Source organism: Aphis gossypii, chromosome 2 (assembly GCF_020184175.1).
Source record: "Aphis gossypii isolate Hap1 chromosome 2, ASM2018417v2, whole genome shotgun sequence".
Taxonomy (NCBI): Eukaryota; Metazoa; Arthropoda; class Insecta; order Hemiptera; family Aphididae; genus Aphis; species Aphis gossypii.
In genome coordinates this window covers 88,273,816-88,289,273 of record NC_065531.1, presented here as the reverse complement: position 1 = coordinate 88,289,273, position 15,458 = coordinate 88,273,816, and positions in this window count along the sequence as shown.

The following is a 15,458-nucleotide window of genomic DNA, read 5'->3' as shown; positions in this document are numbered from 1 at the left end:
ATATTTTATTGAACATAGGTAGTGTATCGTCGTAGGTTCTTAAGCCAAATATTTCAATATCAACTTTTCTTAAATCCTACAGCCTAATTGACTAAAACTTCAATTGAAATTTTGCTTCTTAAAACATCTGAAACAGAAAGATTATGTAATAATCATTTAAAAATTACATCCGATTTTCATTAAAAACACCACCAAAGTTGAAGATTTGAAGAATTTTACAGGATTAAAATTTAAAAGTAATGGAAGACACACAATGTACAGTTTTAACTTTTAGTTAAATATATAGATCGCTCCGTTCAGAATTTATAAAAATGATAACGCTTTTACATCAATTTAAAATTATTTTTATATCAATAGGTATAATAAATAAATTAAAAAAAAACCATTTTACTGGGATATGATGCTGTTATAAACAAAAAAATAATGCCTAGTCTTTTCACAAGAAAACTAATTTTCCAAATGGCCTGCGACATATATATTTATTTACAACCGTGGTCCAGACATATAATCAAATACTGCAACTACGTGTACTCATGAAGAGGGTGGGTGCAAATTATTGTTGTTACAAGAAAACTTATATTTATTATAAAAACAGTACCTAATAATTAATTATTTTTGGATTAAACCTAGTGATTTATTGATTTATTTAATCAATAAAATACCATAAAAACTGTTCTAAAATATTAAATATTTTTAATTAAATGTTTAGTGATGACCATTATGTTAAACACAGCAAAACAATTTTTTACAATAAAAAAAAAGGTGGGCATGTGCTTTCAAAATGTCTTTGTATGCCACTAAAAACAATAATACCACCTACTAAATACAAAACCAGGTAGATTGATAAAAACTAGTTTATTTCTTATAGTGTTCTTGTTATCTGTAATTTTATACAAATGGCTCTCATTAAGACGCTATTCCATTACATGCGTTTATGTTATTTAAAAAATCAAAATTACATTTATTTCAAATTAATTTAAACTCAACAGTTAATATTGCTTGAAAAAATAGTGTAATTTCTAATGTTAATTAAAATAGTATAACTATTGAGTAAGTATACTTACTGTACGATGCCTATATATAAACAGTGTCCAAAATTAATAAGCAATAATTTGATGTTACTAACTATTTTATGCATCGGTTAAAATATTATTTGTAATTCATACAACAAATAATTATGATACATAGAAGATACAGAAATTATAGAAAATAGAACTAGTTATAGAAGATAAGAACCATGGTTTACATGTTATATTATTTTATTAGTTATAGTCCAGCTAAACTTAAAATTCTAATATAATTTATTGTTTAATTACAGATTGTATATATTCTAATAAATATTAAAAAAAAAAAAATTGTTTAATTTATTTTTATACGTTTTATAAACTATGCCTATCTTTATCCAACTGGTCAATAATACAACGTCGGCTTATAACGAATTATAGTTAAGTGATATTTTTTTTTATCCATTTAAAGTAAAATTCTCCATCGTACAATAACAAAACAACTATGATTTTCATTATAATTATTATTATACTGACTGTCGAGTGCCAAGAAAATAATATTATTTCGATAATTATGTGCCTTTTATCAAAATTATGGTATAGTATCTACGAAAAAAGTATTATTAAGAAAAATATAATTAAAATGTTCTAAGAACTAAGGTATACCTACCTATAAAGATTTCTTGTACATGAAACATTTCGCAATATCGTAATAAAATGTGTTTCTAACTTACATACATACACACACATAGATATACAGTGACGTATACTTAGGGGGTGCCAGGAGGGGGCTTAGGTCCCTGGTGGTAAATTTTGGAAAGCATTTTGATTTTTGATATAATACAGTACCTATGTCATTTGGGTGATAAAAAAAAGTAATGTCACTCTGATAACCTGGGGTGCAAAATTCCTAAATACGTCTTTGTAGATAAATACCAATAGATTACAATATAATAATCACACATTCACAAATTATTACAATACAGGGATTATAGTCTACTTACTCAGCAAGCAGGACAGATATAAATATTAAGTAAGTAAGTAAACTAAAAAATGTCAAGGTTATGTATATACATTTATAGTCTATAATATTGACTCTATATTATACAAAGGTTGTTCAAAAAGGAAGTAACATTGAGTTACAATTATTATAAAAAAAAAAATTAAAGCAAATTATTTTATTGGAAAGTACCTACTCTTTTTAAACTATTTTTTGACATATTCACCAAACAAGTTTCTATATTATTCATACTTTTGAAAGAGTTTGGATATGACTTATTCAAAATACTCCCGTCCAATCAGTCACTTCACTCACTTGTGGTATTTTTCACTTCTTTATCTGAATAGTATCACTTCTTTGCTAGCTGCTAGTTCATTTTTCATTGGGTTAAACACATTGAAATTACAAGGAAAAAAATCAGTGCTGTAATGATGGTGTTCCCAAATTTCCCACTTATTCCAAAAAAATTTCTTCGTAACTTTCACTGAATGTAGAGTTTAATTATCATAGAGAAACAAAATTTATTTTGAAAATTTCACTGGTTGTCGATACATTATGACATTTCTCAGTCCATTGAAGGTTTTATAGCAGTAGGTGGTTGAATTGATTGTAATTACTTTTGGAATAAATTTTGAATTAAAAAGACCTTGAATATTAAGGAAAAGCGTCAGCATCACTTTTCAACAGATTTAACGATTTTGAATATTTTTTTCGTGGGGAAGTTGTGTGTTTCCACTCCATCGATTTTTTCTTTAATTCTGATTAAGCATGATGAACCCACGTCTCATCACCAGTCACACACCTCCCAGTGAATTTGCACTGATTTACAATTTTTTAACTAAAAAAATCTAATCACCTCTCAAATTTCCATTTTGGACAACGTAACTTAAGTATTAGCCACGGTGGCGTGATGGTTAACTAATAACAATAATAACTGATAAGATTTTCAACTAAGTTCAATTTCACTATCTATAATTTTGGAAGAACTGTTTAAATAATTTTGCCACCAAATTGTATTGAAAAATATTCACTTGTGAAAATTATATGATCCACTGCAATTTATATTTTGATTGACCCACATATAATTTATAAAGATATACAACTTATACGTGCAGGTATAGGTAATTACGTTATAACTAACTCAGTAACTCGATGGATCGAAGCTTGCAATTTACACAGTACATTTGTACCAAAAATTTAGTGTGAAATAAGAAAGCATTTTACAAAATTCACATTTTTCGCTTGCAAAAGTTTTTTGAAATTGAAAATAGTCAATGAAAATTTCTAAGTTTTGAATACTCTTAAACTGAATATTAAACAACAAACTAAACAAAGTTTTAATCATATTATAGAATTGGCATTTTTAACGAACAACGAAGTGCACGAGGTCAGTTAGTAACTAATAACTATACAAATTAGTTAAAAATGTCTTATTATTGGTAAGTACTGAACAATGAGCATTGAGTAATAAGTATAATAAAAAGAAAAAAGAAGGTTAAAAATTGTTTATAAAGTTTAATTTACCTATGTTAATAATATTGGTACTTGCTACTTATTTAAAATTATACTGTAGATACTATATTTTCACAATGATTATAAAATGTAAATTGTCGTTCTTCGTCCGTAACTAAGTAATAAGTAATAATCAATAAAGCTTATAATTATTGACTATGAATAAATTAATTTCTTTATACTTCAATAAAAATAGACAATTTAAACGAAAAACCTTGTACTTTTATGAAATATAAATGAGTACCTATTGTGATTAGATACTTAGGTTACACTATACCTAGGCAACATTTCAATAAAAAACATTCTAAAATAAGACATTGTTTTATTAATGATTAAAATGTATAGATACGTACGATATAATATCATTAGGTATGTATATTTATATTACACATAGTTATAAACTTATAACAATATGTCAAAATTGTATTCTGTATACTTATACAAATATATGTACGAAGATAATTTGTTAGTCTATGATATACATTTTAAATTAGGTGGTGAAAAGGTAGTTTATGTTTTAACCACCTGAATAGGTACTCTAAAATTAAATCTTATACAGAAAATGCCAATTTAAACAACTGGTGTATAATATTATTTGGTGGTGAAAATTTCAAGTATTTATTATTTAGTAGTTATTCGTTTTAAAGTTGAACAATATAAAAAAGTCGATTTTGTCGAAAATTAGTTTTGCATAAAAATAACCGTTTTTCATCACTTTTTTGTGGGTATTCCCAATTTTTTTTTGAAAACTGCTGGAAAATTTTCCTAATCCAAAGATATTCAATTTGCCGTCGGAAACCACTGCCGAAGTTTGAAATTGAAGCATTATTTCGACAAGTTATGCTGTACACAGACACAAAAAAAAATTTTTTAGCAAAAGTTGAAAAACTCATAAAAAACAGTAGGTTTTAATTTTCAAAATTTAGATCAAAAAATGTTCTATTCTATTAATTTCTAACTAAAAATTATAATATGTAATTTAAAATGCTCTCAAAAATATATTGGGACTTTAAATTTTAATATTTTTATTGGGAAATGAATAACTTATTAAGAACCTATATTGTATTAAATTTTCAAACATTTTTACCATTCAAATTTTTTTTAGTCGGAATTTATAAAAAAAAAAAATATACTAAAATATATCAAATGTTTCAACTGTCTATAAAAAACTCTAAAAAGGTCAAAATGTTTTAAAAAGTATAGCATTAATAGAAAATATTGAAAATTTTAAGTTTTTACCAGTTATTTGTTTTTGAGAACCAAATTACAACATTGTACTATGTTCACCTAAATTTTTTAAACAGTAGGTTACTTATGGCTTCTAAAAAAATTAAACATACAATACGTTATGTTTATATTTAATATACAATTATTTAAAGGTAGAAGCAGATATACACATATTATTTAAAAAAAATTTAATAGGTAGTTCAATAAATAGGTATGTTTACCTTAATATTATATTGTTATAAAATAAGTAAATAATTATTTAAAGGTAAGTATAAAATAACACTTAACAATAATAAATATATTCATAAATTCTATTACATAATCAAGTATCTATTTTTATGTACTTGGATTAAAATTAAATAATAATTGATTAATTTTATAAAATATTTATCAAATATTAATTTTGGTTTAAGCATTAGTTATGTATCAAACTAGAAATATTTATTTTATTTTTATTATAAATATTTTGGTATAATCTTTTATAATACAATAGTCAATAAGCAAATTTTATGAAAATTATTATCTACTTCCAATATGATTCAAAATGATTAGATCAAAATATAACATACAATTTTAAATAAAAGTATAACGGCATTACCAAATAAATAGTGATATATTTCCTAATAACATGTTATAAATTTAACTACTTTATAAGTATAATAGGAACATTATTTTTGACCGTATTAATTTAGTTGAAGGTCTTTCATGCATTTTCTTTCAATTTTCTCCGGATACATAATTTTTTACGTAAAACATGAACATAAACGGGTACAAATGTAGGTACCTACGTAGTACGTGTGAAAAAAAAATAAGAAAATATTACTTTGTACACTCTCGTTTTGTCCTTCGATTATATTGAGCAAATAGTCATGACAGACATATTATTTCTACTCTCAAGAATGAAGAATGTACTGAATATAAATACCTACTTGCTATCACAGATTGGAGATATTACCAACAAAATTAATAACTGGTTAAGACTATAATTTAACAACTATTTTTCTGAAAAATATGTAGCTAAAATTCCAACGTTTAACTAAATAGAATATTATTTAATTAACAATAGTAAGCAATAATCACTATGCATGAAAAAGAATTAATAAGTGCAAAAAAAATTGATTGATAATTTATTTTCTAGTTATACAATTTTTAATTATAAGAAGTAACAATATAATTTGTATAATCATTTATTTATTGGCTTATTGCTTAGAAACTTCGCTAAACAATCTTAGTATGGAAATCATTTAAATAAATCAACTCAAACAAGTATTATTGAAAATGCTATGTAAAGTACTCGTATCCAAATTATTTTTTATAATTACAACCTATGATTTGATTTAAATACGAAATAAATCTATATAATATATTAATATATTATATCAAACTGTAATTATAATTAAACAACTTAGACGTAAGAAATTTTAAAAATAACTAATAATTAAAATGTAGATATACTATTTATAGAAAATATTTGTTATAAATTACAATATTCTTATTACGTATCATAACTAATTAAAAGTAATTCCAATTTACATAAGTATAATAATATATAAAACTTACTTAATTTTATACCCAAAGTAAAAAATCACTTTCTAAGTTAAAGATCAAGACATATTTAATGCTAAAGCAAAAAGTGTAGTTAAATTCTCTCTTCTCACTGTTGAATTTTTCGACCATTGAAAAAATAACGCCAAATAAATATTTCTCTCTATATCAATTGCTATTATTCTCAAGTTTCCACTGTAAATTAAGTTCCACTTTTTTCACGCCAGTTTAATATAGTCTTTCCAGCGTAACCTTAGTTTCTCCAATGGCCAATAGTATCGCTTATCGTTATATATTTTCTAACTAATTACTCTTGTTTCTTCCAAAGATATCCAATCTCTTTTTTAAAATCTTTTCTTAACAATACATGTTGTCAAAAAAGTCCAAATCCTACATTCATAACTGACTATTGTTCAACCAAAACATTCATTGAAGCAAACATAAAAACATAAAAAAGGTAGTTTATGTTTTAATGACCTGAATACATCAAAATTTAAGTTCTTTTAAAATTATTGTAAGTTAAACTTATGGAAAACTTTGTATTAAATTTTAAACTCTTAGCTACTTATATAAAAAATTTTTATGAATTAGGTATAGTAAATAGGTAATTAGGTAATTAGGTATACCTACAAAATAATTTTTAAATATTCATGATTTTGATGAATTTTGTCAATATGAGAACTTCAAAAACTTGTAAAAGAAATTGTGTCTATGTATTCTTATAATTTTTGAATCACTATAAGACTAGCTTATGAAGAACTCTGTATTACGTTTTTAAGTATTTTGACTCAGTCAAAAACATTTTATCGATATTTATAATAAAAAACTAAATAAAAATGAATATTTAATATACCTATAAAAAGCATTAAAATAAGCGAAACATTTTGAAAATTAAATCATGAAAGAAAAATGCCAATCTCAATAACTGTTGACATTTTCAAGTACCTACGACTTATACTTTTTGAATAATAATAAATACTTAAAATCGTTTGAGGAAAAATCGTTATAGTTACGCGATTTCGTAAAAATTTAAAATTCAAACGCTCATAACATTTTTCCTATATGATGAGGCTTCCAGTTTTTTCTATAGCTATTTGAAGGAACACTTATGGAAAATCTAGTGTTAAATTTTTTAACCTTTTTAACCTTAGATATAAATACAAAAAAATTTATACATTTTCAACTACAAAATTACTAGTAAATTTTCGCAAATTTGACATATTTCGTAAAACTTTAATCTAAAACGCTTATACTAAATAATTGTGACTAACAATTTTTGATTTTTTTTTTTTATGCGATAATACCAACTTATAAGAAACCTTGTATTAAATTTTAAAGTATTTTTAGGAAATCAAAATGATTTTATCGACATTTAAAAAAAAAAAACTTAGTAATGTCGACAATTTTAGTTGTCTATTAATAGCTCAAATAAAAACTGTAATATTTTGAAAATTTAACTGTGTATATAGAAAACACTAATATAAACATGAGGTGAAAATTTCAAATATTTACAGTGATTCGTTTTTGAGTTACAACTAAATAAAAAAATCGATTTAGTCGAAAACTTGTTTTGCGTAAAAATTCCCGTTTTTTCGGCACTTAGTGGTCTTTCCCGTTTTTTTTTTTAAACTACTGGAAATTTCTTACTTTTGACCTCTATAATGCACCAAGGATATTAAATTTGCCACCGGAAACCCCTGAAGTTTTAAATTGAAGAATTATTTCGAAAAGTTATGGTATACACAGACTGTCACACACACATAATTATTGTAAAATCAATATAGGTATTTATATTAATATAAATAGAACACTTTATCAATACAGCAATTGCTCTGCTTAAAATCCAAAATATCGTTAAAATACTGTTAGTATTTATTATTCTTTATTTTTATTATTTCTTTATTTATTTTTTATTCTTTATTAGTTTTCCAAACATTAGTTATGTTTGAAATAGATAAATTAAAAAAATATAGTTTTGTCCATCATATTTAAATACACATTATGACTATGAAATTTGAATAGGTACTTTTCTTTTGTCAATGCGGTGTCTTGTACAGGATTATATGTAAATATGTAATTAAAATACCTACTAAAATATTAAAAAAAATTCTTGATTTTTAATTTTCTGAAACATACCTAAATCATCCTAAACCTATTTCTATAGGTTAATAGGCACCTACTTATTTGACTGAAATTATAGACGCAAAAATTGGGTTACTATTAAATTAAATATTTACTATAATAATTGTTATAGTATAGATTTATATTAAATTTCAAAAAAACTTGAAAATTTAATACAAAGTTCTTTATGAGTTACTTAGTCTCATAGTGATTCAAAAATTATAAGACACACTTTTTTTATTAGCTTTTGAAGTTCTAATATTGACAAAATTCATCAAAATTATGAATGGGTGGGACCGTTTCACCCAAAAATGAAAAAATTTTGATGTCTTTAGTTTTTTAACACTATTGATTTTTGTATATGTATCTGTTTGAGAAAATTTTCTCAAAATGTCTCTTTATACATTTTGATCGATTTAAATTCAATAACGACTAGATTTCTTATGTATTATCTACTACCATGGGCGCCCATAAGTAAAATTTTAGGGGGGGGTCAAAATAAAAAATTCTCAAATGTAAAGATAATAATTATATTATGGTAATATTTATTGAGTTACAAGTTTTTAATATTTTTGTCCAGGGGGGACAAGTGCCCCCCCCTTGCCCCTCCCAATGGGCTCCCATGTCTACTACCGATTTTATGTATTATTATTTATTATTTAAAAAGCATATTTCTTTTGATTTAATTTTTCTAACTCAATTACCCATAATTTTATTACCTACTATAGGTTTCATAACGTTCTCTAAAATATGTTATTTGACTCAACTAGTACCGACTTAATTTTAAATTGATCTAAACTACTCTAAGGGTCATTTTTGGGCAAAATGGGCTCGTCGGATCCCAAATGGCTTCCATCTATTGTTTGCTTATTTCCAAACGGCTCCTGCAGTCAAATAAGGTATAACAAACAGGTAAATACCTAAACGGCTCCCGTAGAAAAAAAATTAAATTGAAGCTCACTCATATCAGTACCCCTAAATTTTTTAAAAAAACTAGAGTCTATTAGGAGACAAATTTTCATCTAGTGAAATAACACGTATTGATTAGGTATATAAAAAATTTGCCTAAAACAACTGTGAAATATATGATTTTTTTTTACATTTCTACTTATATGTATAATATACCTACATTGTGCATATATTTTTTATTATTTTTTAAACACTAAATTTAATATTATTTTAATAAAAAATTAACAGTGTATGATTTTTCTGTGTACGTTTTATAATTTACTTAATTCACACCAGCAAAAGTTTACCACACCTCTTTTGAGACAGTTTTAAGTCGGTATGAAATGAAAATGAAATTGTGTTGTAAAATCCGGAGCCGTTTGGAAATTTACAATTTACCTGTTCGTAAAATATTTTTGATGGGAGCCGTTTAGGAAAATGGGAGCCGAATGGGCAACGACCAATGGGCTACGCCCTCATGAATATTTGTAAATAATGTACTAGTTAAAAATAGATAAAAATTTAAAATTGAATTACAAAGATTTCCATACTTTGGCTTACAATAATTTTAAAGAAGTTGAGCATCAGCAAATTAAAAAATTTTATCTTAAGTTTAATTTTTTACGAAATCAAATATTCATGTGTAAAATAACGATTCACTATCAAATAATTTTAAATTTTTTCTATAGTTAAAAAATAAAAATTATATAGTTGTAAAAACACTAAAAACTTGAAACATGCATAAATCAGTTGTTTAAACTGGCGTTTTCTGTAGGTACATGATTTAATTTTGGAATATTCAGGTCATTATAACATAAACCACCTTTTCACCAGCACTGAAAAATACATCCTAAGTTAACAAATCATCTCTGTTCAGAATCGTTTTTTTTTTTTTATAAAAATATGAAATAATACATATCATTGCATTCAAATTTAATACACCCATTATAATGACCTATTCTCGACCTATTATCGGAGATCCATTCGATATCTACTGTACAGCAGAGCGTTGCCCACTTGACTGCCATTTTAGTTTAGTTAAATTTATTGTATGATATAATATATTATAAATATGTACTTTCTTCTTTATGATCATTTATTGTAGTGATAAATATGGATTATTGATAATTCAAATGATTTTAGATTTTTGATACATGCTTTAGTGTATTTAAAGTTGTTGATCACTATCATATTATGACTAACAAAAATATTTTATTTATATATATATATATATTGATTTTTGGTTAAACCTATATTATTATGATAAGCACATAACTGGAAATATAAATATTGATGCTATTAGTAATATAGCCAATGGGTATATATATTTTTAAATAAAATATTATAAGTTTGAATTTGAATAACATTTACATATTATTGAATTATAGTAGATAAATAATAATATAAGACATAAGCGTAATAATATCACTAAATAAATATACCTGCGTAAAATTTGCTAGTACTTATAAATTATAATAGTGCAGTGTACAATGTAAATTGTACATTCATATTTTAATCAGTGGTACCTATCTAAATATACTCAATAAGTAATATTAGTACTTGTATAACTACCTATGTATTTGAATATTATATTTTTGTCTGCACTATAAAAAATTTAAGAATATAGACATTAGACATCCACTTTTTCCGTGAATTAAATTTTACGAACTTTTTAGTTAATATACCTACCAGATACTATTGCTAAATAACTATGATTTCATCGCAGTTGTTTTTATTAGGTAAGTATCTAAGAGCAACATATGCAGTAGGCACATAAGTGCACCACTTATTTAATAGGCGCCTGCCTAACTTGGAAACTTTAGTATTTATTTAAACAAATGAAACTCGAGTATTATATACTAGCTTAAAATAAATATGTTAGCATGCATGCTATATAAGTAAATTTCATAATTTATTTTTGAAAATCTGCTTAAATGTAATTCCTAAAGATTTCAAAAGATTATATTAGTGTTCTGTATACGCAATATTCTTACAAGATACAATTGTCATACCTATTTAAAAATAAAATTAATTGAAACGTATTACGTATAGTCTGTAATTAATAAATTAAATTATGTGAGCGTTTAAATTGTATACCTACTGTTTTTAATGTTATAATTTATAATGTATACATTTTATCCACAACATAGAACATTGGTTATAAATTATAATAAATCAAAAATCAAATGTTATACTCAGTCTAATATTCATATTACCTAATGTACGTATGCATAATACCTACGTCCTACACAGTAGTACAGTACACATACTAATTAATGGCTATATTATAAAAATATCTAATACAACAACGCAATAGGTACGACATTTTGATCCAAGATGATGTAAAAAAAAGTTTAATTTATAATAAGTAATAACTAATAAGGGTTAACGTTTGCATATTCATAATGTTCAAACGTATTTCCTATTCAAATATTAACTAGTTAAAAATATTTATACAATGATAATTGACAAGTAATATATTAACTGTTTTTTTAATTGTCTATAAATAGTATAAATTAAAAATACATATTTCCTCCTTTCATTAACTTAGGTACTGTCATTAGTTTATTACATTATACAGTATGACAGCATTATGTGTACTAGTACACATAATTCGTTTGGTACTTTGGTTTCTAAAATTTAATTTATAATTGAATAATTATTTAATATATAATATAATGGCCAATAAATAATAAGTATATTATATTACAATATACTTAATATTTATTGGTCCAATGCTATATGCCCAGGCGCGGATGTAAGGGGTCATTCCTCCCCGTAGACTCTAGTTTCCACTATATGTATATCTATACATTATTTTACCGATCGCTTTTTTACTGTTTTTTAGTAAAATTTAAAATTTAATTAAAAATTTCCCCCCCCCCCTCGTAAAAATGTTCTGGATCCACGCCTGTATATTATGTCTATGTTATTAGAAATACCTATAATTAAATTGATAACAGGCAAATAAAAATATTAACTTACTAATTTCCAATTATATTAATTATTAATACAATTATATTATACATAATAACTTCTAATTTACAAGGAAAATAAAAAAAAATATCTTTTAAAGTTCTTGTGAGTAATATAATATTAAAAAGGTGGAAAAATGGATACCGCCCTGATGGCTGCAGATGTACCTACATATACTTATACGGTTTTTAATAAATGGGTCACTATTATGGGTAGGTATGTTAAATAATTCAAAACATCATTTTTTACATAAAACGATTCCTATCGAAGACGACCTGTAAGTCTATATTATCATTATATAAGTTTATATTTTCATAATATGTGTTATTTGATATTGATAAGTAATTAATTTTATTATTAATATAATAGTGGTTTTATTGTCAAAAATCTTGCATTTAAGGATATCATAACATACTTAAAATAAAATAATAAACGCAAAAATACAAAAATATAATGTCCCCAAGAATAATGTTTTTGAATTAAACAAAATTATGAACATCGTTATTTATAAATTTAACATGTAATTTAATCCAAATTTAAATTTCAAACCGTCATAAACAATTAATTTAACTTTCCGGCATTTATAAAAGTTTAACTTATAAGAAACCTTGTATTCAATTTTTAAATCTTATCAAAAAAAAAGAAAATTGCTATCTTAGCTATTTCTAACTAAAAAATAATTTGTAAATTTTCGAGAATTTAATAATTTTGTCGACATTTTAAATTTGAATGCTTATACAAGTAGTACCTAGGCGTGCCTTTTTTTTTCTTTGAAAATCAGGGGCCGAACTGTTTTCACATTGCTTAACTCCCATGCAGCATCGTTTATTGAATAACATAAAAAATTATATATATACAATACATACACGGTGATAACCTCTCGGGGGACCGGAAACTACCTTCCTCAGCGTAAACTGGTATGTATGCAGTAATGCAGTATGCGTAAGTTCGACATCTTAGACATCTCATACGGAGAGCCTCTTTACAGACGGTCTAAGCCAGCTGCCTTTGATACCCGTACAGGCTAGCTAGCTCGCGATGGCTTCGACTGCTTGGCGCACTCTCTCTTCCTGTTCCTTGAGAGTCAGCATCTCTATAACCATCTTATAGAAGATCCTGAACGTCTCCTCTACCTCGCTGAGGACGACCAGCCTCTCCTGATGGTCGACCGGAGGTCCTCGAAGACTGGACCACACAGGATGTCCAGGACGTCTTCAGCCACAGGAGAGTTTCCCAGACGGGTGCGGAGTCCATCACGCAGGCCGTCCCAGTTCGGACACCTGAACAAGGTGTGCTCAACAGTATTCGCCCCGCACGGGCAGTGCATACAGCTTGAGCTTTCCGCCTTACCCGTGCAGTAGAGGTAGTGCTGAAAGTACCCGTGACCGGAGAGGGCCTGATTTGATAAGCCCAGGGCACCTTGGGGACTGTCCGATTGATCCACCTAGCGAGGTCCGGGATGAGCCGATGGGTCCACGGTGCCTTCCTGGAGCCATATGCTGTTCCACTCGGTGATGGTGACTTTCCTCTCGGTCCTTTTGATGAAGCTCTTGGTGGAGGGCCGTTCCCCCGAGTGGGGTGGTAGCTCGGCTCTGGCCTTAACCCTGACCTTCTCTGCCGCGATAAGGTCCACCGGCGGCATTTCGGCCAAGAAGAAGGCGGTATCGCCTGTTTTTGACAAAATCGATTTTTTATATAGGTAGTTATAACTCAAAAACTAATCACTGTAACTACTTGAAATTTGCACTAAATGTTTAAATGCAAATGGTCAATTTATATTTCTATGCATAATAAAAATTTTTAAATTTTTAGGATCTTACCTAACCGGAGTCAAATTATTAATTCTTTAAGTTTTTGAAGTTCAAATATTTTTGACTTCCATATTAACCCATAAAATATATCTCATATCTAAATTTGATATCTTGTTTTACCTAATTAAAATAAAAATAACGTAGTTATTCAACAAATGTTTATACGTATATTTCCTATGTATTATTACATCCACAGTATAAAAATATTTTGACTCTTTTTGAGTTATTTGTAGATGTTTAAAAATATCATTTTTTTTTAGTTCTATAACTATATGTTGATAACATTTTTTCATTTTGTCAAAGAGCTTGAACATGTAATATCAGATCACACATAAATTGCTCAGCGTTTTTATAGATGTATGAAAATATTTAAAAAATATTTAAATGTATTATAGGTACAATTTATTTAAAGACATTTTCAATTCAAATTTGTACTAAATTGGAAATTTAAACTGTGAATAAATGATATCCATTTTTTTTGCTTAATTGCTTAATAACATAACTCGGAGGAATTGGAACATACAATTTTTACTTATATAATTATATTTTATACACACAATCATATATTTTCAATAAAAACTAATTCTACTTACTTTATTACGATTAGTAAAATAAATTACTGTAATAGCAAATCCGAAAAAAAAATAGGATAAACAATTTTAAACGATGTCATAGGTAAGCCTAGGATGGCCTAAAAATGTAAAGAGATATTTAAAAGAATATTCAAAGAAATTAGTGGGTTATGTTTTTAATGATAGGGAAACCATTGATGGTTGAAATTATGAACCTCTTATAATTTATCATACATACCTACCTATATAGATAATATTTTCAAATAATTAATAATGTGTAATTTGTGTTAAAATAAATTACTCAGATTTAAAGTTTATTCTAACATATGTTTTTAAGTATATACTCACTCAATTGCTGCCAAACAGTGATCAAAAAAAAAAAAATGTTTAAAACAGTCAAGCAAGTTACATACTAACATAGGTTAGGTTAAAAATAAAATGTTGAAATTTCATTATAAGTGGGGTTTGAATGACAAATAAGTAAATTCAAATGCCATTTAACGAGGATCATACAAATGCATACAAAATGACATATTAAATATATATGGGTGAAGACAATTTCCAAATGTGTAGGTGGGCTTTTAACTTATTAACTCATACTCAATTTCACTTATGCTAATGAAATAGTATACATAACATTTTTATCAAACGATACAGTAAATCCCAAAAACACTCTATTATAATGTTTTTTAATCCAACATTTATGGATTACTTTACTTTAATTTTAAAAAAACATAATAAA